The sequence below is a fragment of the Puma concolor genome, chromosome C1 (genome assembly GCF_028749965.1).
Source record: "Puma concolor isolate L17-30 chromosome C1, mPumCon1.1.hap2, whole genome shotgun sequence".
Taxonomy (NCBI): Eukaryota; Metazoa; Chordata; class Mammalia; order Carnivora; family Felidae; genus Puma; species Puma concolor.
This window is the reverse complement of record NC_141674.1, coordinates 32,774,478-32,800,356: the sequence shown is the minus strand read 5'-3', so window position 1 is coordinate 32,800,356 and position 25,879 is coordinate 32,774,478. Positions and strand designations below refer to the sequence as shown.

The window sequence follows — 25,879 nt, the reverse complement described above, 5'->3', positions numbered from 1 at the left end:
TCTCTCATCACCCTGGTCTCTGTCTACCTACCTCCTCTACCTAACTTCTGAGCATGGAAGTTCCTCAAGGCTCAGTCCTGGTACTTTCCCCTCTCTCCCTTCCCCTCCCCTTCCTCATCCTCCCTCCCTCCATCCCTCTGTATCCTCCCCTTCCTCATCTTTTTCCTTCTTCCCTTCCCCCACCTCTCTCCCTCTCTTTCTTCTCTCCCCGTTTTCCTCTGTCTCCAGTCTTCTCTTTTATCTTCATTTCTCCTTCTCTTCCCTCTTCTTGCTCCATCATCCCACCTATTCCCTTTGCTTCTATTCTATCTTTATCCCTTCTCTCCTTCTCCTCTCTCTTCATGCTCTCTTCCTTTGTGTTCTGTCTCACTTTTCTCTTCACTCTCTTCTTAGAACCTTCCTCTATTCTCTCTTTCTCCATACTTTCCCTTAAAACAAAGAATAAAATTCTTTTAGAGGGACTGTTCATTCCATTCCCTGTTGCCTTACACTCAGCTGGTTTCAGGCATTATATCATCCACCTGGTCTCTGTGGGCATTTGAGTTTGTGATCACTCTCTTAGGTCATATATTATAGTTGTTTGTATAAACATTTTCCTCTATTTCTTGATTGTATTTTCTCTAAGAGTTGGTTCTGCATCTGCTTTCTTCCCAGTTGTGCCTAGCAACATGCCTCAAGAATAATAGAAATCAATTGAATAAAATAAGTAAGCAAAGAAACAAATATAAGTATTTTTGAAAATCTAAAATTGAAAACATCTTTTTATCTTGAAGAAGGTACATTTCTGGAACAGTATGGTTCCCTAATGGGCATTCAGGGTTTTTGAATAGTAGCAACGTATAGACTCCTGATATGACAAAGAGCTTAATGATGATCATTTCCACCATTTAAAAGTATGCTGAAGTGGAGCGCCTGAGTGGTTCAGTCAGTTGTATGTCTGACTTTGGCTCAGTTCATGATCTCATGGTTCATGAGTTCAAGCCCCACATCAGGCTCACTGCTGTCAGTGCAGAGCCCACTTGGGGTCCTCTGTCCCCCTCTTTCTCTGTCCCTCCCCGACTCATGCTCTCTCTCAAAAATAAGTAAACATTTTAAAAAAGTATGCTGAAGTATTTATATTTTTAAAGATTCAGCTCAATTATTTATACATACACACACACACACACACACACATATATATATATATTTATATTTTTATTTATTTTTTGAAAGGGAGATAGAGAGCAAGCAGGGGAGGAGCAAGAAGAGAGGGAGACAGAGCGGCTGTCAGTGCAGAGCCTGACGTGGGGCTTGAACCCACGAACTGTGAGATCATGTCCTAAGCTGAAGTCAAGAGTTGGCTCAGCCAAGCCACCCAGGTGCCCCTAAAATATGTATTTTATTAGAAGTAGAAATAAGAGGCAAAGAATATCAGGATATCAGAAAAGTGTGATAGAATATTTAATGGCTTTTGATTGAAAGCAGAAATACTGTTATGAATAAAATAGTGTTTTGCATTGAGATGAATATATATTCTCTTTTTATGTGTAGATCAAAAATCATCTTTGTTAATATTGCTAAATACTAATACTCTAGGTCAGGCCAGGTGCCTTAGACTAATGTAAATATGACCAATGATGTGATTGAATTATCAATAATGAAAATATACCAATAATGGGAATTGAATAATCAGAAATAAAAATAACTTGGAGACTGAAGACATGTGTTTAGCTGAATGACCTTGGGTAAGTCCTATGCCTTGGTTTTCTCAGCTCTAAAACAAGAAGATTGAATTTAATTATCTGAGATATTTTTGAGCTATCAAATTTCTGTATTTCTGTATTTCTATAAATCAGTGGTTTCCAGTTCTATGACCCTGATGTTTGCTTTTCCAATGCATGCCTGATTCTGTTAAGGAAAAATACCTAGTAAGCCCTAATGGAAACCGTCTGTTAGAAAAGAAAGGAGACAGAATTGCAGGGCTCTGTACCTACTTCCTCTGTAGGTAATCTTCTCCAGTCCTAACAGAAAGAGGAGGTGTGGTAATTTTTTTAAAGGAGCGAGGAAGAGAGGTCAAAGAGAAAAAAAATAGAGAGAGAGAGAGACTCTCCCACGTTTTTCAAGACTCGTCAGCACCTGCCTGGTGGACAGCACCACATTTCGCACCCCTCTAAGCCCAGGTTGCTGGAGTTTTCACTAAACAAGTGGTTTGCATTCTTAACAAAACAAAACAAAAAACAAAACAACAAAAAACCATGAAACCAGAGAGGGCCGTACAGGCGGGCCTCAAGGATAATATTCTAGATATTAAATTGGTTGCTTGGTTCAAGGATGTCACTTTTATTTTGTTCTATCATAACAAACATAACATGAATTCTTTTTTTATATCTATCAACGTTTCCATGATAAAATTAATGAATTAAAAATATGTATCACATTAAAACAAAATGAAGAGACATTCTTATTTAAAGAGAGGCTTCACATCCAGAGGAATAATTAAGAGACTATTATTTATCAATCCTAAAGAGTTTCAGTCACAAAACTCCCTCCTTCCTCAAGGTGGAAGATCAGTAAAGCCAGCAAGGTAGACCCTGTGTGAGAACAAAAATGTAAACAAGAAAATAGTAGAGGTTCTTCACTTTTGTGGATCCCAGAAAGGCTGGCTCTGGGATATGGCCAGGACAGCATTTCAGCCAGGTTCGTGAGGAGTTCCACAAAGCAGAGGTCAAAAGCGTGATCTTGTCTTAGAGCAGAGTCAGATAAGAACTCTTTGAGCAGAGCCCAGATCCTCCCATATTTTTGCATTAAGGTTATAAGAACCTTATATGTGTCTAAGAACCATATTGTCACTACAGAAAACAAAACCTCATGCAGAATTTTTATTGCGTAAAGTTCAGGAATGATTTGAACTGCAGACTTCACCATTTTTGTCTCTGATCATCTATTTTTATACCTGGGGGGAAATCCAGGGAGCCACTAGAGTTCAAATCCTTCCAGACCTGTTGTTCATTTGTGTGTTCTCACCCTGTGTTTATGATTTTCACGGACAGTGTTAACCAACCCCTCTCTGTGGCTTGATTACAATGGATTATCTGGGTTCCCTTACCACACTGCTTCACCTTCCCTTGGCCTTCTTCTTTCCCCTGTCCCCTTTAAAATTCACTCCTGGTATTCAGCAGATGTTTATTGAGCACTTACTATGTGTTGAGAACTGTTCCAGGTGCTGGGAATGAAAGGCTGAACCACATACCCATGATCTAAGCTAATGCTGCTTATAGTATAGTGGGGTGGAGTAAGATAGGCATTAAACAGACATGTAAAGAAATTAATATACAGTTGACCTTTGAAAAACATGGATTTGAACTGTGAGGGTCCACTTATATGTGGACTTTTTTTGGATAAATACAATATAGTACTGTAAATGTATTTTCTGTTTCTTATGATTTTCTTTTCTCTAGCTTACTTTATTAAAGATTATATTGTATGTAATAATATATAACATACAAAATAGGTGCTAATTGACTATGTTATTGGTAAGGCTTCCAGTCAACAGTAGGCTATTAGTTGTCAAGTTTTGAGGGAGTCAAAAGTTATACCTGGATCTTCAACTGCTCAGAGGGTTGGTGCCCATAGCCTCATGTTATCCAAGGATCAATGATGTATTTTGTTTCACACATCTAGAGAAGATGAAGTGCTATGAGAGGCAATAACAGGAAGACCTACTCTAAATTGAGTAGTAAGGGAACTCAGCTTTGGGGTGATGGCATTTAAGTTGTGACCTGAGGGAGCAGACAAGTGCAAAGAGAGGACAGAATTCCGGTAGAAGGTAAATGTGTGTGAAGGCCTGAGACAAGAAAGAGTGTTGACACTGGAGGACCTGAAAGAAAGCTGGTGCTATATACTGGACCCAGGGGTATAAACAGAAAAGAAATCGATGATTTATCCACATATGGAATTCTTTATGGAGATCTGGCCACACTACTATTATGGTTACTGGCATGGACAAATACCCATGATCTGTTGTTCAATGGGAAAAGTAGTATCCTGATTGTATAAGTATCATTCTACATAGGACTATACATTCTTTCAATCAGGACTTCCAATTTTTTTAACTTTTAAAAAAAATTTATTTTTGAGAGACAGAGCATGAACAGGGGAGGGGCAGAGAGAGAGGGAGACACAGAATCTGAAGCAGGCTCCAGGTTCTGAGCTGTCAGCAAAGAGCCTGACATGGGGCTCAAACTCCTGAGCTGCAAGATCATGGCCTGAACTGAAGTCAGGTGCTTAACTGACTGAGCCACTTGGGCGACCCTGTCAATTAGGACTTTCAGATGTGAGTCCTAGAAAGCCCAGTCAGAATTTGCTTTTTAGCAAAATAGGTATCCATTAGTCCACATATCTGAAAAGTCTGTGGGTAGGACTGCCAGACCTCTGACTTTATCAAGCGTTCAAATGTTCTAGACCAGTGCTGTCCAATAGAGACAGAATGCGAGTCATATGTATCATCACTTAAACATGTAGTCAATGCAAAACTTATTAGGGAGATATTTTACATTCATTTTTCTTACTAAGTAGTTTTGGAATCCAATGTGTCTTTTACATTTACATCATTTCTCAATTTGTACTAGTCACATTTCATACTCAACCACTACATGTGGCTAGTGGCTACCATCTTGGACAATGCAGGTCAAGGCGTTAGATCCTCCCAATTTCAATACATGTGAGAATGAACTAGATTGTTTTCTAGAAGGCTGGGCAAAAGCTTCTTTGCATCTCATTGGTGCTAAAAAATCATGTGACCGTATTGAACTAACATTGTGACCAGGAAGAAAGTGATTTACCCCCATGATTTAGGTCCAAACATATGCTTTACCTCAGAAGTGCAGGAGAGGGATAGATCCCCCTAATTTCCATGTATGGGATAGACATTTGTTATTTTGGCCACTTGGTATTCATTTATCTGGCTTTGGGTAATAGTGTCCACATGGAAAAGAAGACTGTTAATGAAAGTTTTCTCTGGGAAGTGAGATTCCTGGGGTTGTAAAGGGTGCTACTTTAATTTTCTGTTTTATATATTTCAGGTTTTAGTTTCTTGATTCTAGCATGTACTGTTTTATTTTTACTTTTGCTTTTAAAGAAGAGGATAGGTTTCCTTGTTCTAAAATGGTGAAGATCAAATGAGGGAATAGTATAATACCAGGGTGACCAAATGTTTTAGTTTGCCTGGGATCGTCCTGTATTTAAAGCATTATCGGTATTGGGGCACCTGGGTAGCTCCGTCAGTTAAGCATCTGACTCTTGGTGTTGTCTCAGGTTATGATCTCACGACTCGTGAGGTTGAGCCCCAAGTTGTGCCCTGAGTTGTGTTCACAGCACAGAGCCTGCTTGGGATTCTCTCTTCCTCTCTCTCTGCCCCTCCCTCACTTGCGCACACTCTCCTCCCTCTCAAAATAAATAAATAAACATGAAAAAAATGAAAGCATTCTGGATATTGATCAGGCTAATTGAGAGTTTAAAACAACATCTTGAGATTGATAGGATACTTTGATGGAAACACCTGGAAGCCCGATACAATGCAAAGCATTCACATTTTGTATTTCTCTGTACCCTCACGGAACAAGGCATTCCAAGAGTTAGTTTTTCTAATAACTGAAGCTCTCCCTTTAAGCATCAAAATGTTTTAACATTAACCACTTCTGATGAAAATATTGCTCTGATGTATTACATTTTCACAATTTCTTAAGTAGAATAAATCGAACATAATGGAACTACTTTTTGACACGAGTTATTGCAGAGTTTTCCACTGGTGGACAGCCACACACTGGTGTGTTGTGAACGGATTTCAGCTGTATGGAAATATGATCCCCCCCCCCTCTTGTGGAAGCCAGGTGGGGCTTGGGGGGAACAGAGGCCCCTGGATCAGTTGCCTCTGGCTATCTTCCCCAGCATATCCTCTAAATGGATTCATTTTCTATGTGCATCTTGACTTGGGAAGGGTAGGGAAGCACTAGTTATTGCTTTGTGTTACAATTCAGAGATTTTGGCAGGGCCCCCTGGGATTCTCCTCCATCTTGGGGTGATAGAAGGTACTTCATTTACATCCACCCTTCAACTGAATTTCTCCAGATGACTACTGCCCTTTGCTCTTTGTGGCATTCTCTTCCTCTTTCCTTGATGGCAATTGCCATTGCTTCTTACTGCCTTTGCTATCGTAGTTGACACAGCTTGTTGAGGTAAGATGAACTATGCTTGAGTGTAGCTTGCCTCTCCCACCTGTAGATTTGGTAGTGGCTGTTTGCATTATTGTCTTTCACACTCGTTTCTTTGCTGTTGCTATATACCATATATTTAAGATAGTCTTAGAATGTCACATTGTGTCTCTTCATTAGAGATAGTAGATACAGAGCTCTTCATTCTTTATTTTTTCCTCAAAAAATTAAAAATAGAACTCTCCTATGACCCAGCAATTGCCCTACTAGGTATTTTTTATTTTTTATTAATTTTAAGTTGAAAAAGGTTTTATATATTTTATTTGTATTTGAGCTCCTTATTCTTTAGAGTGAGTTGAGGGGCGCCTGGGTGGCTCAGTCTGTTAAGTGATTGACTTCAGCTCAGGCCATGATCTTGTGGTTCGTGGGTTCAAGCTCTGGTTAGGGCTCTGTGCTGACAGCTCAGAGCCTGGAACCTGCTTTGGATTCTGTGTCTCCCTGTCCCTCTGCCTCTCCCTCACTTGTGCTCTGTCTCTCGCTCTCTCTCAAAAATAAATAGACATTAAAAAATTATAAAAAATTAGTTGTGTTTTGTGTATATATTATATAACACATATAAATATAATTGCAAACAGACTACAAATATACTACTGGATGCAGCAGCATAATGTAGTGTTATAAGGAAGAAAAGAATATTTGGTATACACACATGTATACAGAGAGAGAGAGAGAAATTCAGAAAATATGGAGGACATTTATACCCTTTTTTCATACCAACCTCATAAAGGTCAGTTGTCATGCTCTCTCAACAAATGGTCCCTTGTTATATTCTAAAACCAAATGTCCTTCTGGTCAGACAACTGGTCTTAGCCAATAAGGCATTTCTGGTGCTTTTGTGTTCTTATGCAAGGGTGGACTTCTTCCAGCATTGTAAGTGACAGAGGGAAATACTCAATGGGCCACACGAAATCTTAACTAACATTATTTTGGGACAGTCTAGCTCAGAAGTTAAAAACAAGATCTTAGGAATCTGACCTGCGATTGAATTCTGGTTCTAGCACATACTAGCTCTGTGCATTGGACAAGTTTCATAATCCCTCTGAGTTTCAGTTTTCTCACTGAGTTTTTGTGTGATGAAATGAGAAAACATTTGTATTGTCTCTGGCCTTGTAGTAAGTGATCACTAAATGGTATTGTTCCATTGTCATTACTGTTAATAGTAGTAATAATAATAATAATAATAATAATACATGGAGTGGTTAATGCTTAATGCAAGACTTACCTTTGGGAAAAATATCATAAATAATAAAGCATAAATATTACTTTTTGGATATTTTTGTCATTGGTCTAATTTTGTGTAATCAGTCACCCATCATATTTCTCAGTAAATGGTGCCATGTATGAAAATTCTGAAGTTTTCTTAAATGGGCTAGAAATTCCCTAGAGTTAATTTATTCTTAGCTAACCATGATGTTTGCTATGTAGTGTTATATTCTGTGCCATGCATTTGCAGACTGGTAGGTGCTTTCAGCCAGACAATTGTCCTGGATTACTGCTGACTGGTACCCAGTTTATATAGGGTCTACCTTCCACTTTATGAAAAGTCGGTACATCATTTATATTTTACTTAATTCCTATGGGGCTTTTCCTAATACCTTACATCTCTCAGAAAACAACAGATGGAGGTATTTCCAGGACATCTATCACTGCTAAAGCCCCTTAGGGAAGTTTTCAAGAAGACAATGATTATTACGGCCACCTGCCATACCTTCTCCTGATTGCTGTTGCAAAAGATGCATAAGTAGTACATTAAAAGAAGTCAAGTCCTGGCTTCTACTGACAGAGGTAGAGAGCTTAAAAGAGAATTCCTCCCAAACTTACAGCAAAAGAAATCTTGACAAACAGTGAATTCATTTTTCTTGAGCCCACTGGAGTATTGAGGTTGCTGGGAAACCAGCAGGCTCAGAATTTAGGAAGAGGCAGTTCTGCATGAAGAAATGAGACACAAGCCCTTACTTACCTGGGAAGAAGGCAGCCAGACACCTGTAAGAATTCAGCCAGAGTGATTGATGAATATGTGGAGTCTGGCTGAGTGCACACTAGCAAAAGGGGGTGAAGCTAGGGGCCCACAAATAAAGGCATTTCTGTGTGAACCCACCATGAGCTCACATAAATGGTTGGGAGAGGCTGCAGAAAGCCTCCCTTGTGGTACATTGCTGGAGGAGAGGAACAGAAGTAGCTGTGGGAGGGGCAAAAAACTCCACTAGGACCCTTTTTTGCTATGAACAAAAGCCTTCATTTGTGTGGTATGTGTGTAAGGGTGAGCACTATCATCCTTAGGTTTCTGGTGAAATCCTACTATATATGGAGAAAGGGAACAGGAAAAAAGTCTTAACTCCTGGGGAAAATGCAGGTACACATACTAGATGTAGAAGTAACCCAGAAGAGGGGTAGGATCACTGAGAAGGCTATACCTCCGAGACTTAATGATGTAGTCCAAGACTGAGGCTTAATCAGAACAACAGAGACCACTTCCTTCCTCCGTTTATTCCCAAACCAGACTAACAAAAAAGATACAAAAATAAATTTAAAATAGAAAGACAAGATGGAACAAATAAAAAAACAGCCAGCAAGATAGTGGGTTTTAATTCAGTCATCTCAATAATCACATTAAATGTGAATGTTGTAAACACAACAGTTAAAAGAGAGAGATTGGCAGATTGGATAAAAAAAAAAAAAAAAAAAGACCAAACTACACTATAATCCACTTTAAAAATAAAGACAGATGGGTTAAAAGTAAGAGGATGGAAAAAGACATACTATGCAAACACTAACCAAAATAAAGCTGGAGTCATTATATTAATATCAGATAAAATAGACTTTAAAGGAAAGACTGTTCTCAGGGATAAAGAATGATTAGATAATTATAAACGGCACACTTCTCCAGGAAGATGTAACAATCCTGCATAGGTGTATACTTAACAACAAAGTTCTGAAATACATAATTCAAAAGCTGATGGAGTTGAAAAATGAAATAGTGTTTTCTCTGTAAATGATAGAAGGTAGAAGAAGGTTAAGAGTATAATGACCTGAACAATGTTATCAACCAACTTGACCTAATTGACATTTATAGAACACTCCTCTTCATAACACATCCTTCTGAAGTGCATGTGGAACATTCACCACAAGATACTGTATTTTAGGCCGTAAAACAAATCTTAACAACTTTAAATTATTTATTTATTTATTTATTTATTTATTTATTTATTTATTTATTGAGAGAGAGAGAGAGACAGAGAGAGAGAGAGAGTGAGTGTGAGTAAGGGAGGGGCAGAGAGAGATGGAAACACACAATCTGAAACAGGCTCCAGGCTCTGACCTGTCAGCACAGAGCCCGACACGGGGCTCAAACTCACAAACTGTGAGATCATGACCTGAGCTGAAGTCAGCTGGTTAACTGACTGAGCCAACCAGGTGCCCCAAATCTTAACAACTTTAAAAGAATAAAAATTATGGAAGGTATGTCTATGAGCCGTAATGGAATTAAACCAGAAATCAGTAACAGAAATATACCCAGAAAACTCTAAAATATAAGGAAAATAAACAATATACATCTAAATAACCTATGTGTCAAAGGGGAAGAATTTGAAAATATTTTTAAAAAACTGAGTGAAAAGGAAATGCAGCGTGTCAAATTTGTGAGATGCAGCCAAAGCAATGCTTAGGGGGAAAATTATAGCGTTAAATGATTTATATTAGAAAAGAAGAGAGGTGCCTGGGTGGCTCAGTCGGTTAAGCGTCCGACTTCAGCTCAAGTCATGATCTCACAGTTTGTGAGTTTGAGCCCCGCGTTGGGCTCTGTGCGACAGCTCAGAGCCTGGAGCCTGCTTCGGATTTTGTGTCTCCCTCTCTCTCTGCCCTTCCCCACTCATGCTCTGTCTCTCTCAAAAATAAATAAACATGAAAAAAAATTAGAAAAGGAGAAATATCTGTAACCACTAATAGAAGCATCTATCTTTTTTTTTTTAAACGTTTATTTATTTTTGAGACAGAGACAGAGCATGAACGGGGGAGGGGCAGAGAGAGAGGGAGACACAGAATCGGAAGCAGGCTCCAGGCTCTGAGCCATCAGCTCAGAGCCCGATGCGGGGCTCGAACTCACGGACCGTGAGATCGTGACCTGAGCTGAAGTCGGATGCGCAACCGACTGAGCCACCCAGGCGCCCCTAGAAGCATCTATCTTTAAAAAAGAGCTAGAGAAATAAGAGCAAATTAAAACTAAACCAAACAGAAGGAAGGAAATAATAAAGGGCAAAAATCAATGAATTGGAAACAGAAAAGCGATTTAGAAGTATCAGTTGAAGCAAAAGCTGGTTCTCTGAAAAGATCAATGAAATTAATAAACCTCTAGTCGGACTGACCCACCACTGAGATGGCCAGGAAACTGCACACTCGGTGCCCTGATCTCAGTTTCTAAACGCCAGTTATGGAAACGAGGACTCCTTGGAAAAGTAGGCTTTAAGACTGAGCGGGGGAAATACATGATCCTGGAGCATCATGTGGTGCCACAAAGTGAGGAAGTGCTAATCAACAACAACAAAAGAACAGGATTGTGTGAAATACAAGAGCTGTCACGAAAGAGCTCTCAGCGATCAACGCTGGAAGGATGTTAGCAATAAATAAATAAATAGTTATAACTCAAAAAATAAAATAAACATCCATTAGTTCATATTGATAAAAACAAAAGTAGAATAATCTGGTTATTTAATGGGGAGAAAGGACAACTCTCTTTATAGAAGAATTCCAATTAATAAATATAGAGGAGTGAGGGAAATAGAAAATCACCTTCGGAACACCACAGCCATAGTTGCTCACAGTTCCCATGATGAATCCTAAAATTAGTAAGTGAAAGCTTGGTTCAAAGTACCCTCCCCCAATATTTGTCAACTACAAAGGGAAAAAATAGTAACTTTATAGTGGAGAAACCTGTAAGACGCTACCTTAACCAAGGGATCAAGGTTAACATCACCAGACATATTGACATTATGACCCCTTCCCTGATTTGATGTACTGAGAAAGGCACATCACTTCTATGGTATTCTTGCCGAAAACTGTAACTCCAGTCTAATCATGAGAAAACATCAGACACACCCAAATTGTGGGACAGTCTACAAGATACATGACCAGTGCTCTGCAAATGTGTCAAGGGCATGAAAGACGAGGAAAGACTGAGGAATGGTCACAGATCAGAGGAGACCCTGGAGAAATGACAACGAAATGCAGTGTGGAATCCTGGATTGAAACCTGGAACAGAAGAAGAACATTAGTTGAAAAACCGACAAAATTAGAGGAAAACTTATAGTTAATAGCATTGTACCAATATCAGTTTCCTGGTTTTGACAATTGTACTGTGGTTATGCAAAATGTTGATCAACCCCAGGGAAAGCTGGGTGAAAGGTATGTGGGACTTCTTTGTATAATCTTTTCAACTCTTCTGTAAGTCTAACATTATTTCAAAATTAAAAGAAAACAAAAATTGGGAGATCTTTTGATGAAATAGCCCCAAGGAAAGAAAGAAAGGCTCTATTGTACTATACGGGAATAACAACTGTATTTTTTATTTTATTTTTTTACTTTTTTCCTCAAAAAATGACATTTATTCAAAGAAAAGAACACAAATGATAAGATGTCCATCCCTTGGCTCCCTTCCTTCCCCTCTGAAGGGACACCTTTAGATGGTGAATGAGACTTGTTTAGAAGAGAATCTTGCACACTACCTCTGGCCCCTGTGATTCCCTGTGTTCTTGGGACCTCAGCTTGTTTGAAGACATCCTGTTCTTCCAGGCACTCTTTTAACTCTTTCTAGATCTTACTTTGGCTTTTTATCCGTCTCAACTAGGTCTTGGAAGTGATGATGACTTTAAAATCCCTTTTTAAAAAAAAAAGCCAATTTTCTTTCTCTAAGAGAGGGGTGAATATTTGTCCTCTTCTCTTCTTTTACTGACTGTCATCATTGGGGCCAGGGGGTGCAAATTAACAGTTCATCTTCTGATTCGAACTCTGTCTAGCCAACACAGCTTTTATTTATTTATTTGTGTGTTTGTCTGTCTGCTTAGAAATTAGATTTGCAGGGGGTGTTACCTGGGCGGCCCAGTTGGTTAAGCGTCTGATCTCATGGTTCCTGGGTTCAAGTCCTGCGTTGGGCTCTGTGCTGACAGTTCAGAGCCTGGAGCCTGCTTCAGATTCTGTGTCTCCGTCTTTCCTTGTCCCTGCCCTTCTCCCACTCTGTCTCTCTCAAAAATAAATAAACACGAGGGGCGCTTGGGTGGTTCAGTCTGTTAAGCGTCTGACTTTGGCTCAGGTCATGATCTCACAGTTTGTGAGTTCGAGCCCCACGTCGGGCTCTGTGCTGACAGCTCGGAGCCTGGAGCCTGATTCAGATTCTGTGTCTCCCACTCTCTCTGCTTCTCCCCCGCTCATGCTCTGTCTCTCTCTCAAAAATAAATAAATATTTTAAAAAATTAAAAAGAAATAAACATGAAAAAAAATTAAAAAAAAAAAAAGAAATTAGATTTGCAGGGAAGCATGACCTCTATAGCACTCTTTGTCTTATACTATGCTGTTTTATACTCTTATGTTTTTGTATGACCCCTGAAGGCACGTGAGTTTTTGATATTAGGTGAATATAATGAATTACATATAATTTATGGTGTTTGTTCATGATCTTTGCTAATCAGACCTCTTTTCCAGTCTGCCTGAAATTTCCAATCCTGCTACTATGGTTTTTTTAGGTCCCTCTTTGGAATTGTGGCCCTCCTATAGAAGTTTGGGAGTACCTAAATTTTTCCAAAACTCCCCAGGAATTTTGATATGCAATCTCAAACAGGATCCTCAGGCTTCCAGGGACTTTCACTCACATATTTTCTTAATTTATCTTAATATTACTTCTTTCTTTTATTCATAAATTTATGACTGTTCCATTTAGGGCACTGATTCTAAACAGGGTCAGAGATTTTTCCAATATCTGTGTTTGTAAAAACACTCCTGCTGGAGAGTCTGTGTGCCTCCTGGTGACATTCAGTGTCTCCCATGGATTTGGGGGTCCCTGATGGGTGTCCTCACATCTGAGGTTGCAGCAGGTAGAATGGTTAAGAACCAGTGCTATAAGGTTTTGTCGTGTGCATGTGTGCTTGTGCACACGTGCGTGTGTACGTGCCTGCATGACTTTAGATCCCAAATTATTTACTTTTAGGTAAGCAGATGCAAGAAGGGGGATCCATCATGGCCTTCGCTGTTTACTTTTTTCTGCATTGGAAACCACCCCGCCGGCCCCCAAACAAACTGAATGATGTAAAAAGAAGGCCTTGAGCCATCCAGCCTGTTCTACTTTAACCAGTGAAAGCTGCTCTAAGGAATTTAGAAGAAAACCACAATTAACTTCATTTGGCTCTCATCTTGAGTGTCACATTAAGAATCATCTGACCTTACCTCTGGTGGGCAGGCTATCCTTTTTGGAGTGATTTGGTAACATATTTTCTGCTTTTATCGTGATATCTTCCCTCTTTATCTTTGGAAGAGGAAAGAGCGTGCCATGACGTGGGAATCAAATGAACCTAGGGTTTAATCCTCATCTGATGATTACTGCATCTGACCTCAGACAAAGAACATAAGCCTCATATTCATCATCTGCAAAGTAGGGGCAAGTCTGGCTTAGAGGGTTGTGGTAAGCATAATATAGCCCTAGTTTATCAAAAAGGAAACCAAGGCAAGAAAGGATTAAGCAATTAACTCAAGGTCCACAGACTTTGAACCCAGATGGTCTGACACTACTCAGAACCTGCCTACCAGGTCCTTCTGCCATGCAGCTCTACAGAGGGCCAACATGAACTTACTTCTGATCTGTCTCAAGATGACCCACTGTAGAGGTTTCTGAAAATACTGTCCAGTGTCCTACATTGGACAATTCTTGAGTTAGGTGCTTAGAATATTTTTATCTTTGACCGTGAGCCTGGCAAGGATGCTGACAGCATATTTTTCAGGTATCCAAAGAGAGGGTGGGTTTGTACATGGACTTAGGCAAAGAGGGATTTGCATGGGCTATAGTTTTCTGCCCCAGCAGGAGGTGTTCCTGGTGACTGCTTCAAAAAACTAATATTATCACTTTAAAAAATGAATGAGTGGGTCACCTGGGTGGCTCAGTTGGTTAAGTGTCTGACTTTGGCTCAGGTCAGGATCTCACAGTTACTGAGTTTGAGCCCCACATCAGGCTCTGTGCTAATAGCTCAGAGCCTGGAGCCTGCTTCAGATTCTGTGTCTCCCTCTCTCTCTCTGCCCCTTCCCTCTGTCTCTCTCTCTCTCAAAAATAAACATTAAAAAATTTAAAAAAAAAGAAAAAACCATAAACGAGTAAGTGAATGAGTGAAGTATTTAATAACTGACATAACAACAGAGAAATTCTCAGCAGAGTGCCTGGAACATAGTAAGCTCTTCATAACTCTCGTCTCCACCCTCAGTCACCTCCTTCTCCTTCATTTGATCTTAGCTTAATATGTTATTTCTTTCCCCATAAACTGAGGTCACTGTCCTTTCCATTATATTATCGTTAATCTCAGTCCAGTATTGAAGAGCACTGATTTTTGGGTGCTACAGCTAAAGTGCCTTTCAGAGTGACGTGAAATTAGAAAGGATGGAAGCTACTTTGGATGACAGAACTGGGTCCCAGGCATCAGGACAAAAGGATGCACTGATTCTCACACTCTGAAATATAATGGGGCTAAATGTAAGGTCTTGTGATGGGGTCCAGAAAATTAACTGCATGAAAGCAGAATGGGAGAGATGTGTGGCTTAGCGGTCACAAATGTAAAAGATACTTGGGAGATGAAATTGATAGTTGTAGTGGTTATGACACAGATTCAGTTGCTGTCATCGACCTAAAATAACAATGGTGTAAATAAACGAAAACTTTATTTCTCTCTCACAAACTGAGAACAAGCAGTACAGGGTGAAACAACAGCAGTAGAAACCCAGGATCCTTCTATCTTGTTGCTCGGCCAGACTTCATACACAAGGCTATCAGGTTCACATTCCAGTCACCGGGAGACGAAAAGAGGGAAGGGAGGGCATGATCTTTTCCTTTAAGAGCAGGACTAGTAAATTCTACAATTCACATCTGCTTTTATCCCACTGGCTAGAAACCAGTCTTCTAGCCACACCTTCCTACAAGGTAGGCTGGGAAATGTAGTCTTTTTTTAAAAATTAAAAAAAAAAATTTTTTTTAAGGTGTATTCATTTTTCGGAGACAGAGAGAGAACGTGAGTGGGGGAGGGGCAGAGAGAGAGAGGAGACGCAGAATCCGAAGCAGGCTCCAGTCTCCGAGCTGTCAGCACATAGCCCCACACGGGTCTTGAACTCATGGACCACAAGATCATGACCTGAGCCGAAGTCGGAGGCTTAATTGACTGAGCCACCCAGACACCCCAGGCTGGGAAATGTAGTCTTTAACTGGTAGTCATGTTCCTAGCTAAAAATTTTACTGCTAGGTATGGAGACGAGAATGAATACTGATTGAACAATTAGAAGACTTACAGTTAAGTCAGTATGATACAATAGTGCAATTTGTTTGCAAAAAAAAAAAAAAAAAAGTCCTGGGCAATATTACATTGTGTTGATAGAAGAATAGTATCTTCTAGAAACTGGAGTTGGGAAATATTTTCTGAAAAGAGCCAAATAGTAAATATTTTAGTCTTTGCAGACCATGTATGGTTGGTGTTGCAAATTTTTTCCTATTGTTGTTTTTTAATATAATCCATTAAACATGTAAAAATCATTTTTAGCTCATGGACTAGAAAAAAATAGCCTTACCAAGGGCTATAATTCGCCAATTCCTATTACAGAGCATCGATGGTGATGAGCGTGGAATCAAGCCCTAAGATGTGAAAAATATGTTCAGGGTTGATGATCAAGATGATGAGGAGGGGACTCTGGATGAATTTGCAAGAGCAATTATTGAAGGCATTGATTGCTTTTAGTTTGGAGAAGCTAAGACTTTTGATGGCATTGTTTTCAGATTTTGAATGACAGTTACGTAGTTAGTATGTTTCCAAAGGGAGGAACTGGAATCAGTGAGAGGATGCTCTGGAGACTGGGGCCCAGCATAAGGAAGGTCTTTCTCATTTATGGAGCCCTTATTGCCAGGCACTGTTCTAAGCACTTTACATAGATGGTCTTACTTTATTCTCAACAATCCCATCAGGTAGGTCCCATTTTTACCTCTACTTTCCAGATAAGACAAGGCAACATTAGAAGGTTATATAACTTACCTAGGCATATAGGCTACTAAGCAGTAGAGTCATAGTAACTTCAACCCTCTACTGCCTTCTTGCATGCAAATTAAATGAAATTAGAGATGTATATAATTTAGCAGGCACTTAGAGGCAGAAGAAGTGTTGTTGCAGGTGATAATCATTATTATAAGCCATAGAAAATACCCTGTCTCTCGTAATGGTGCTTGTATTGGTTTCCTGTGTAACAGATGACCAAAAACTTGGTGGCTGAAAACAATGTATTTATTTGTTTTGGGTTCTGGAGGCCAGAAATCTGAAAGCAGTTTCATTGGGCTGAGATCAAGGGGTCATCAGGGCTGTGCTCCTTCCATAGCCTCTAGGGGCAGAATCTGTTCCTGGCCTCTTCCAAGCTTATGGTGGCTTCTCTGTTTCCTTGGCTTGTAGCCACATCACTACAGCCTCAGCCTTTGTGGTCACATCGCCTTCGCCTCTCTGCGCTCTGCCTCTCCCTTATAAGGATATGTTGATTACATGTAGGGCCCTCACAGATAATTCACTATAATCTCCCCATCTCATGACCCTTAAATAAATCACACTTTTTGCCATGATCCATTCAGTTCCCCCATTCTTTTTTTTTTTCTCAATATTCTTGGCTAATGGCTCTTCTGCTGTTTTTGTTTGTCATTGTGTATTTCAACCTAAAAACTTCTTCTTATCATTGTAATGTGGTTGTGGGAAGAGAGGAGATAGATGGAATTGTAATTGTCTGTCTTCCATGATGATCCTCTCATCCTATATTTTATTCTGGTGATTTTACTTACTCATCTCCATTGAGATTTTCCATTTTTGTTGTTGTTGTTGAAATCATGGAAGTTTAATTCCATATCTCTTTCTCTCCCTCTCTGTCTGCCTAATATTTCAAAACTTACAACAATTAAACTTTACAACCACACGATCAATTATTTTTATACTTTACCATACCTTTGATTGCTTTAGTTCTCATTATACTTCCCATATAACATATCTTCTCCTTTCTTGAGTTCATTATTCTGGCTTTTTTTTTTCTTGGCCAGAATAGATCTTCAAGTAATTTTTTAAAAATTTAATAAAGGGTATTGGGGTGATATAATTTCTGTGTCTTGGAACATGCCTTTCTTTTGTCATCACATATAAGAGAAATTATAGTTTGGCAGCTGGTAGAATTCTTGAGTTACGATAACATTCTCTTAGAATTCTATAAAAATCGTGCCACTGTCTTTGATCAGTGCATTGAAGATGAGAAATATGTCAATCTGATTTTCTTCTATTTTTTTAAATTTTTAATGTTTTTATTTTATTTTTGAGAGAGAGAGAGAGAGAGCATGAGCAGGGGAGGGGCAGAGAGGGAGACACAGAACCTGAAGCAGGCTCCAGGCTCTGAGCATCAGCACAGAGCCCGATGTGGGGCTCGAACCCACGAACCCGGGGCTTGAACCCACGAACCACGAGATCATGACCTGAGCAGAAGTCAGAGGCTTTACTAACTGAGCCACCCGGGCGCTCCAATGATTTTCTTTTCTTTTAAGCAGCCTGAGTTTTCTCTCCTATCAGGAAGTTTGTAGTTACTTCTCCCTGTTTTTGGAGGATCAGCCCACATCCTCAGCAGTATTCTGCTGCCTGGCACTTAGACTTATATGATCTAAGGCCTAAAGTCTTTCTTCAGCTCAAGGAAATGATCTTCAATTTCTTCCCTAATTATTGCTTTCCCCTTCATTAACGATGTTGTCTCTTTCTGGAACTCCTATTTATTAGACTAATTTTGAATATTCTGGATCTCTCTGTTATATATTGTGTCTAATATGTTTATTTCAAATAACCTTCTCCTCCTCCTCCTCCTTCTCCTCATCCCATAACAAGCTGGGGTCCTGCCCCAATTCAGCCTCTACTTCTACCCATATTAGGGACAAACTTCCACTTTCCCAAGATGTTTCGGAGTAGCTGCCGTTCTGTGTGGAGAGAACCATCTTAGTTCCTGATGTTCTTTAATTTGCTTCTGAACTGATGCCCAGGACTCTCTCGTTCACACTCTGATCTGCTGAGCTTGGGATTTTCCAAGACCCTTCTCTGGAAACCTATGCACTTTCTTCTTAAGAAGTCTGTGCAGAACTGTGAGCTTATCAGCACCAATCAGCTTTTCCTCACCCACAATCCACCGACTTTACATCTTCCTTATTTTCTACAAAATGTTGCCTTTATTGACAGCATCTTTCTCTGATCCGCAACACTGCCACTCATGTTTTGGTCATTATCTCTATCTCTATATAGCTGTACCTATATCTATATCTATATATGTTGTTTTTTTTTTTTTGAGGAGTGGGAGTAAATGTATATGCCCAATTTACCATCCCAGAGATCAAAAGCCCCAGAGTGGAAATACAGGGTAATGAAGCATCATCTGGGTTCTGGACCAAATGACCTTGCAGCCTCTTCTAGCTCTGGGAGGCTTGTCTCTGAAATCTAAAGAATAAAGCAGCATAATGAAAGGGTTGAGAATCAACTTTCACAAAAAGGTCCAGAGAGATAGGGTTTAATTTAGTCAGGAGAACAGAGTGAGGTAGGCAAATGGCGAGTCACATTAAGCCTGCTGAAGATAGGGCAAGAGAGACTAAGCTTAAATTACAGCCACAGTGACCCAGGTTGGTCACTACAAAGACCATTTAACTCTCAAACACTTGTGTGACATCATGAGGCATTGCAAAACCCAGGGAAAAAGCTTCCTTCTCCGGTGAGTTTTCTGGAGGGTAAGGGCTGTTCTGTTTAAGGGAAGAGAATGGGCTGAGCCTCCTTCCAGGTTCCCTGGCAGCCTTGGGGTATTATAATTATGACACCTTGGTGCACGTGATGTTGGATGGGGAATAAAGCAGCAGATAAACTCCCAAAAGTAAAAAAAAAAAAAAAATCTTGTTTTCACCTAGCCTTGCTGAAAGATATATATTTTTAAATGTGAGAGACTGTTTTTGTCGGGAACCCTAGCTCCAAATCTTTAGAACCGAATGGAGACATCTTTAATTTCTTCCCCAACATGCTGGGAGGAATGGGGTTTTCAGCGGCCCCCTCTCTCCCTGCAGCTGGAGGTTGCTGGAGACTCGTCCACATGTCCTGGCAGTCCCTTCCCCCAGGGCTGGGTACAAGAGAAGCTGGGAGAGGGTAAGGGGGCAGACTAGGGAAAGGAGTGCAGGGCTCCCTGTGGTAGGTCTGAGCCTTGTCACACTGCCTTTTGGGCTGAGGTCGCTGGTGGCCACGGGAGAGCCAGTTCCAACCTGTGTGGCTGGTGACATTTCCGGCTGCCAGTGCCCAGCCAATCAGTGACATGCCCAGCTAGCTGGGGCGATGACACATAAAATATGATAATTTTCTGCCAAAGAGCCCTGGAAGCAGGGAGAGAAGAGTGTGTGTGTGTGTGTGTGTGTGTGTGTGTGTGTGTGTGTGGCTGGGAGGGATCAGCACAGGCTGTGCCTGCCTCAAGGTGGGAGGCGGACAGTGCATTGGTTTTGGTAGTTTGCCAAGGGAAGGAGTGGGCTCTGATGTAGGGCAGGAGGGACATGCCCAGGGAGTGTCTGTAGGCACATCAGGGATGCTTTTCAGGTAAGCTGCTGCTGCCACAGCTGAGTGGGAATCTGAGAAGAAGCAGCCAGTGCCATTAGGAAGGTCTAGGACTCCCCGGATAAAAAAGAAACTGCAAAGGGCATTTTCCTTCCTTTCAGACACGAGTGAGGTTAGGAGTTTTGGGTTCTTCTTGGTGCTACCTCTTTAAAAGCCAAACCAAAACTGGAATAACTACTATCCAAGTGGCTCAAGTACTTAATAATTTTTTTTAAAAAATTTGGGATGGAGGTTATCTCCCCCTCCCCCACTGCATTTTTCTACCTCTGGGCTCAACCTAGCCCTGGGGGGGAGGGGGGGGGAAGGGTTGTTAACAAAATCTTGAAGAAGGGCCTAAGTCTGAATCTTAGAGACTCTAAAGGCCCAGGTGGTAGTTTGATTCTGGATTCTGGTTGAAAAAGAAAATGTCTTGGAATAAGACCTGGTCCTAGATTACATGATCCTTTAGAAGTAGTGCTAGAACACTTCTTTAGTTTGAGGACCTGGGACCTGAGGCTGGAGGGCAAGGGATAGGGCAAGGAGGGCCCTGTGGTTAACTCCGAAGTGGCCAAAGTCCCTACTTCCTTCAGCCCCTTTGGCAGGCTTCCAGGTCTTTTGACAGCAGTTAGGTGCTTGTGAGGGGTGTCACCCGTGCTGACAGGAGTCCCTTGCATTGTCTGACCCGGTGAATGTGTATGTTCAGAAGTGAAGGATCATAGTGTTTGCATAACATGCTGATTAGTCACTGAGGAGCCCATCACTGCAATAAATATGTGTCTCTAGTTTTATACCTTGCATTTGCAGCCCCCCCCCCCCGCCCCATCTTGTTAAAAAGCCACAGATTAAATCATGATCACTTTGTGCAAGTCTATCCTGTGGCTTTAGGCCTGGGACCGACTTCCTGCTCTCGGAGTAAGAGCTATTCGGAAGTGGTAATTGGTGTACTGTACCTTTAAAAGGTTAAAACCTCGCTCAAAAAAGGTCTGGACTCATAGTGGAAAAGACAAGCGAGGCATGGGTTGGCTCTGGATTCAGAAAACAGCTGCTGATTAGATTCTGTGTCTGCGGGCTGAATTCATTCCGTGTTTTTCAGCAGCAGGAATTCAAGAGGGATGCCGCTGTTTGGGTTTCTGATCGTGATTTATATTTATTCAGAGGAATAACAGAGGGTGGATCTGTTCCCGGCGCGAGCATGCTCACAACCAGCCGACTCTCCCATTATCCAGCTGCCTAGTTTGGTGCTTCGATGTACATGTACATTCCGTGTGCATATGTGTGTATACAAACACGCACGCATGCCTGGACGGACATACGTATGCACAGGTTATTTTTTAAGGACAATTCTTTCAATAAGGTCTTTACCCCTTACTTGAAACAGGTGTTCATGAAAAAAATGCACAAAATCCTGACTGACCGGAATAATTCATGAAGAAGGGGCTGGATCCGTGGGTCAGAGAACACAGGACCAGTTTGCCATCCCAAGGCCGAAGGTAGGGGACTCTGGATTTTTATTCGGCGGATGGATTCCTTGCGCATGATTTTATTTATTGTGCTTTTGCCTGCGGCCGCCTCGGGAGAAATGAAATAGCGGGCTGCGATTCCATCTTGACGTTGCCTTTCTTGGGCAAGGTGTCCGGGTGGGCGGCCGCGCGGCGTGCGGTGCCCTGGGCGGGCTGAGCGGCTGCTCGGCCTGGTGCCGGGGGAGCGGCGCGAGCCTCAAGTGACCCCCGCGCGTCAATCCCGGCGGCCGCGGCTGTAACCCTGTGCGCGCCGCGCGCTCCGCGCTCGCCCGCCGCCGCCCTGCACCCGAGCCACCGGCTCGCCAGGGAGCAACCCTCCCCCCCCCCCCCCCCCGACTCCCCGCCCGGCGATCGCCTCGCCGCCCGTCGCGGCACCTGCGCTTCCTGCTGCCACCCGGGCTGCCGCCCCGGGATGGTTCGGGGTCACCGGAGCGGTCTCCGCTGCCCAAAAGGAGGTTGGGGTGATGCTAGGGGCCAAGGCAGAGGGGGAGCTTCCCCCTCTCCCCTTACAGCCCCCCTCCCGTTACTGGAGCAGAGCAAGCTGCCTCCCCTCCAAACAAAACCGAACAGTAACCAAACTCCTGCTCTGTTGGGGATTCTTGCCCCTCTCCAAGTTGTGCCCCACATGTTACCGTCTTTTAACGCTGGACACCCTGGTGACACTGAGGGGCCCCGGCTGAGACTGCGCGGGCTGCCGGAGGACTGCCGAGCGTGGCGGACAGCCTGAACCCGCGTAGCCTGGGACCCAAGTGCTGTGGAGGAGCTGGGAGGCTGGGTGTTGATTTCCTTGAACGTGGCTGCTTCGGTTTACCGTTGCAGGTCAGGACAACTTCTGTGGTTCGGCCCGCCCTTGAACTTTGGGGGCAATGATTGCAGGCAGGAGGGTCTGTTTCTGGCAGCCCTTGGCATTGTCACCGCAGGAGCCAGGTGCCCCGCCCCCCCTTCCCCTGCCACATCGGTGCGCTTCGGTTGTGTTAAACCTGGCTTGTTTTCTGGGCTTCGGGGGTGGAGAGATGGGGGGGGTGCGCTGAGAATGGGGTGTGCGCTGAACTGATCTCCACGAACGTTCTCCAGCCCTCGTCTGTGTGATTATGTAACCCCAACTAATGATCAGACCCTGCGCCCCAGCAGCTCCCCATTATTTCCTGGGCCTCCCCCGGACTGAAGGAGCTGGGTCCCACGTTTAAGATGTTTTTATGTAACTGTGTGTATGCTGGGGGCAGGGAGAGTGTGGGAAAAGGTGGAACAATCAGAGCACCTTCTGTGAAAAACACAGGGGCGAAGACCACGTGTTTGCTGGGGACAGGGTGGAATTGGCTTTGGGTGGGTGTGGACTTGAAGACCCTCCCATATCCCTTGCAGCTAGTCATTGCTTGTTTGAATTTTCCTGTGGTCCTTCCATCCCTGTTGAACCACGTAGAAGCTTGGAATCACCCCCGCAGGGCCCTAGGTTCCTGAGGGGTGAACACGATCCTGAATCCAGGGTGACCACCCAGGCTCACTTGCTTTGGGTCCCAGCTGTTCTTCATGCCTCCCAGAAAGGGAAGAGTCTCTGGGCCGCTGGGGTTTCAGTTTTGTTCTGGGGTTGGGCTGCACTGTGGAGCTTGAGAAAACCTCGGAGGCCCACTGAGCCGCTTGGCATGTGCTCTTTAAAACTGATGGCTTGCAGAGGCTAGAGACCCTGTGCATTCTTTCATTAAAACGTTGTGGGATTCTTTGGGGGAAGAATCAGGAGCACAGGACAGCTCTCCCACTGGGATACCTTCGGGCAGGAGGGGAAGGCGTGTATAATACTCAGCTCCCTGTTCCTCCCCCACGTTGTTTGGTTAAGGCACCCAGAAGACAGAATTGTCAACATGGGGCTCCTTTATCACACCCCGTAGCACCGCAGCCTGGGGCTGCTGGGTAGACTTGTTAATTTGATGGGAAAGTCTGGCCTCTTCAAGCTAAAATTGTTTTTTTTCCTCTCAGCACCCTGGTGGGTCTGCTTTAAGAGCCAACTACTAAAGGGTACACATGGCAGCCGCTCAAGATGTGTTCAGCTGGCACTGTTGCTGGATTGTCTCCGCCCATTGTGTTTCAGCAGCAGCCACTCTCCTCGGAGTGCAGAAGGGTGTGCTGCCTCCGGGTCCTTGCCAAGTGAGCCTTTGAGGCGGCTAGTGTGTGAAAGGTACAGGCAAGAAGAAGATGCATTTAGTCTGAAGTCCTGGCAGGTTCCAGGCCCCAATATGACGGGAAGTAATGTACCGAAAGCTGTGCGACAACTTGGTAGCTTTTACCTTGTCTCCGACTTCCTGCTCTGTGAGTTACCGATGTCTTTCAGGTTCTTTTCCGACTCCACATTGCCCACCAGGGAGGCCCTGACATACTGTTGTTCATTCTGTCTCTGGTGGGATCAGAGCATGTTTACAGACCTACAGATGCACAGGGAAGGTAGGGTAGGGAACACTGGCCACATGAACAGGAAGCACTGATGTTTCAGGCCAGACTTGGCCAAGTGTTGACCCATGTTCTCCATCTGTAAAATGGGTATAATCATCACAGCCTTACCAAGCCCACGGAAATATCTCGAGAAGAAACTGAGATGGGCTAAAAATGAGACGTGCTCTGTAGCTCGTGAATATTAAGATAATACCACAACCGTCTGCAACTCACATTTTCACAATTTCGCTTATCCAGTTGGGACCTTAGTGGTAAACCAAGAGAGAGAGATGTCATAAATCCATGAGGTACAGTTCGTGTATTTTGACGATTGCAGAACATTTCATACTTTCTTTCAGGAGTCTTCAATTAGGTAAAGTCCTAAGGAGCTTGGTTTTAATTTGTCAAAAACACTTAACAAATTGGAAGAGATTGATACAGTACTGAACATGGGTAATTAAAGGTCTTTTTGACATGTGCCAGTTAGAAGTACTAGTAATGCAAGAAACAGAAAAAATTAAAAAAAAATTGAAATAAGATTTAAAAAGTATAGGAATTAAAAGCGTAGAATTTTAAGGCTATCTAATAAAAGTGCTTAATGTAAGCAATTCAGTGCAATATTCTGTATTTTGATAGGTTCTTCAGAACTCTGTTTTGTAGCCCAGTAACTGATGTTCACAGTGACCTTTATGCATCAAGAACAGTTTTAGTGACGTGCTCTGTGCCCAGTTTAAGAATGCATCTGAATTGGAAGTATTCCCCAAACGATTTTTTTTATCATGATGCTTAAAGGAAAAAGTGCATTTATGGAGGATAACAGAACACTTGAGGTTTACAGATAGCCAGGAGCTTGTTGATCAAAATATCAGAACTATAAAGCACTCCTGTTGAAATTGAGAACTTTGTGACCTTTGGCCAAAATTTAGCAGGTTACGGTTGTGCTGGTATTATACAATGCTTATATTCTAACATTTGATGCTGCGGAAAATACTAAGGGAAACACGGGAACCCCAACCTACCTGCTGGTGACTAGAGACACACGTAGAGCCTTCCAGTTGGCTACTCTAGTGCTGGAATTAACTGGAGGAGACTCGATGATAGAAAAGATGAAGCAGGAGAGGTCAACCCTAGTGGCCTGCATCTCTTACGTCAGAGTAAGATGTAGACTCCCCGCAAGCAGTGTGCTGTTGAAAAACTAGTAAAAAAAATGAGTTCAAGGTATCATGGCAACACTCTCATGCTACACTTTGGTGTTTATGCAATTCTGACATCGTGCTCAAAACTGGAAAGCTATCTGTGTTACACCAGCAGTGCTAAGCTTGGCCTGACCCTTCTGCCGATTTCCTTAGTTACAATTTACTCCCAAGACAAAAGCAACAGAAAAAAAAAAAAAAAAAAACCACAAGCAGAGGGCAACGAATGCTGATGCATTTTTAGAAGTATTTAAAAAATGTTTTTAATGTTCATTTATTTTTGAGAGAGAGCCTGCACACACACACACACATACACACACACACACACACACACACACACACACACACACACACACACACACGTGGGGGAGGGGCAGAGGGAGAGGGAGTCACAAAATCCAAAGCAGGCTCCAGTCTCTGAGCTGTCAGCACAGAAGCCCAATGTAAGGCTTGAACCCACAAACTGTGAGATCATGACCTGAGCTGAAGTTGGACGCTTAACTGACTGAGCCACCCAGGCATCCCCAAGAGTATTTTTGAATTTGATGCATACGTCAAAACATGAAGACACTAATTTAAAGTCACAGAAGAGTTCAGTTTCTAGATGCACATTAATTCATCATTTGGGTAAATCATTTCAAGACATTTTTGAA

The 25,879-nt window shown here is 42.3% G+C and overlaps 1 protein-coding gene across 3 annotated transcripts in view; it reads left to right on the top strand.

Annotated features, from left to right (window-relative positions):
- Positions 1-25,879, top strand: part of HIVEP3 (HIVEP zinc finger 3) — a 477,777-nt gene that overhangs the window by 74,614 nt on the left and 377,284 nt on the right. For all 3 annotated transcript variants that reach the window (XM_086716639.1, XM_086716637.1, XM_086716640.1), the window contains exon 2: positions 21,471-21,582. The gene's annotated coding sequence lies outside the window, so the exon portion shown is untranslated. The remainder of the gene's footprint in view (positions 1-21,470; positions 21,583-25,879) is intronic.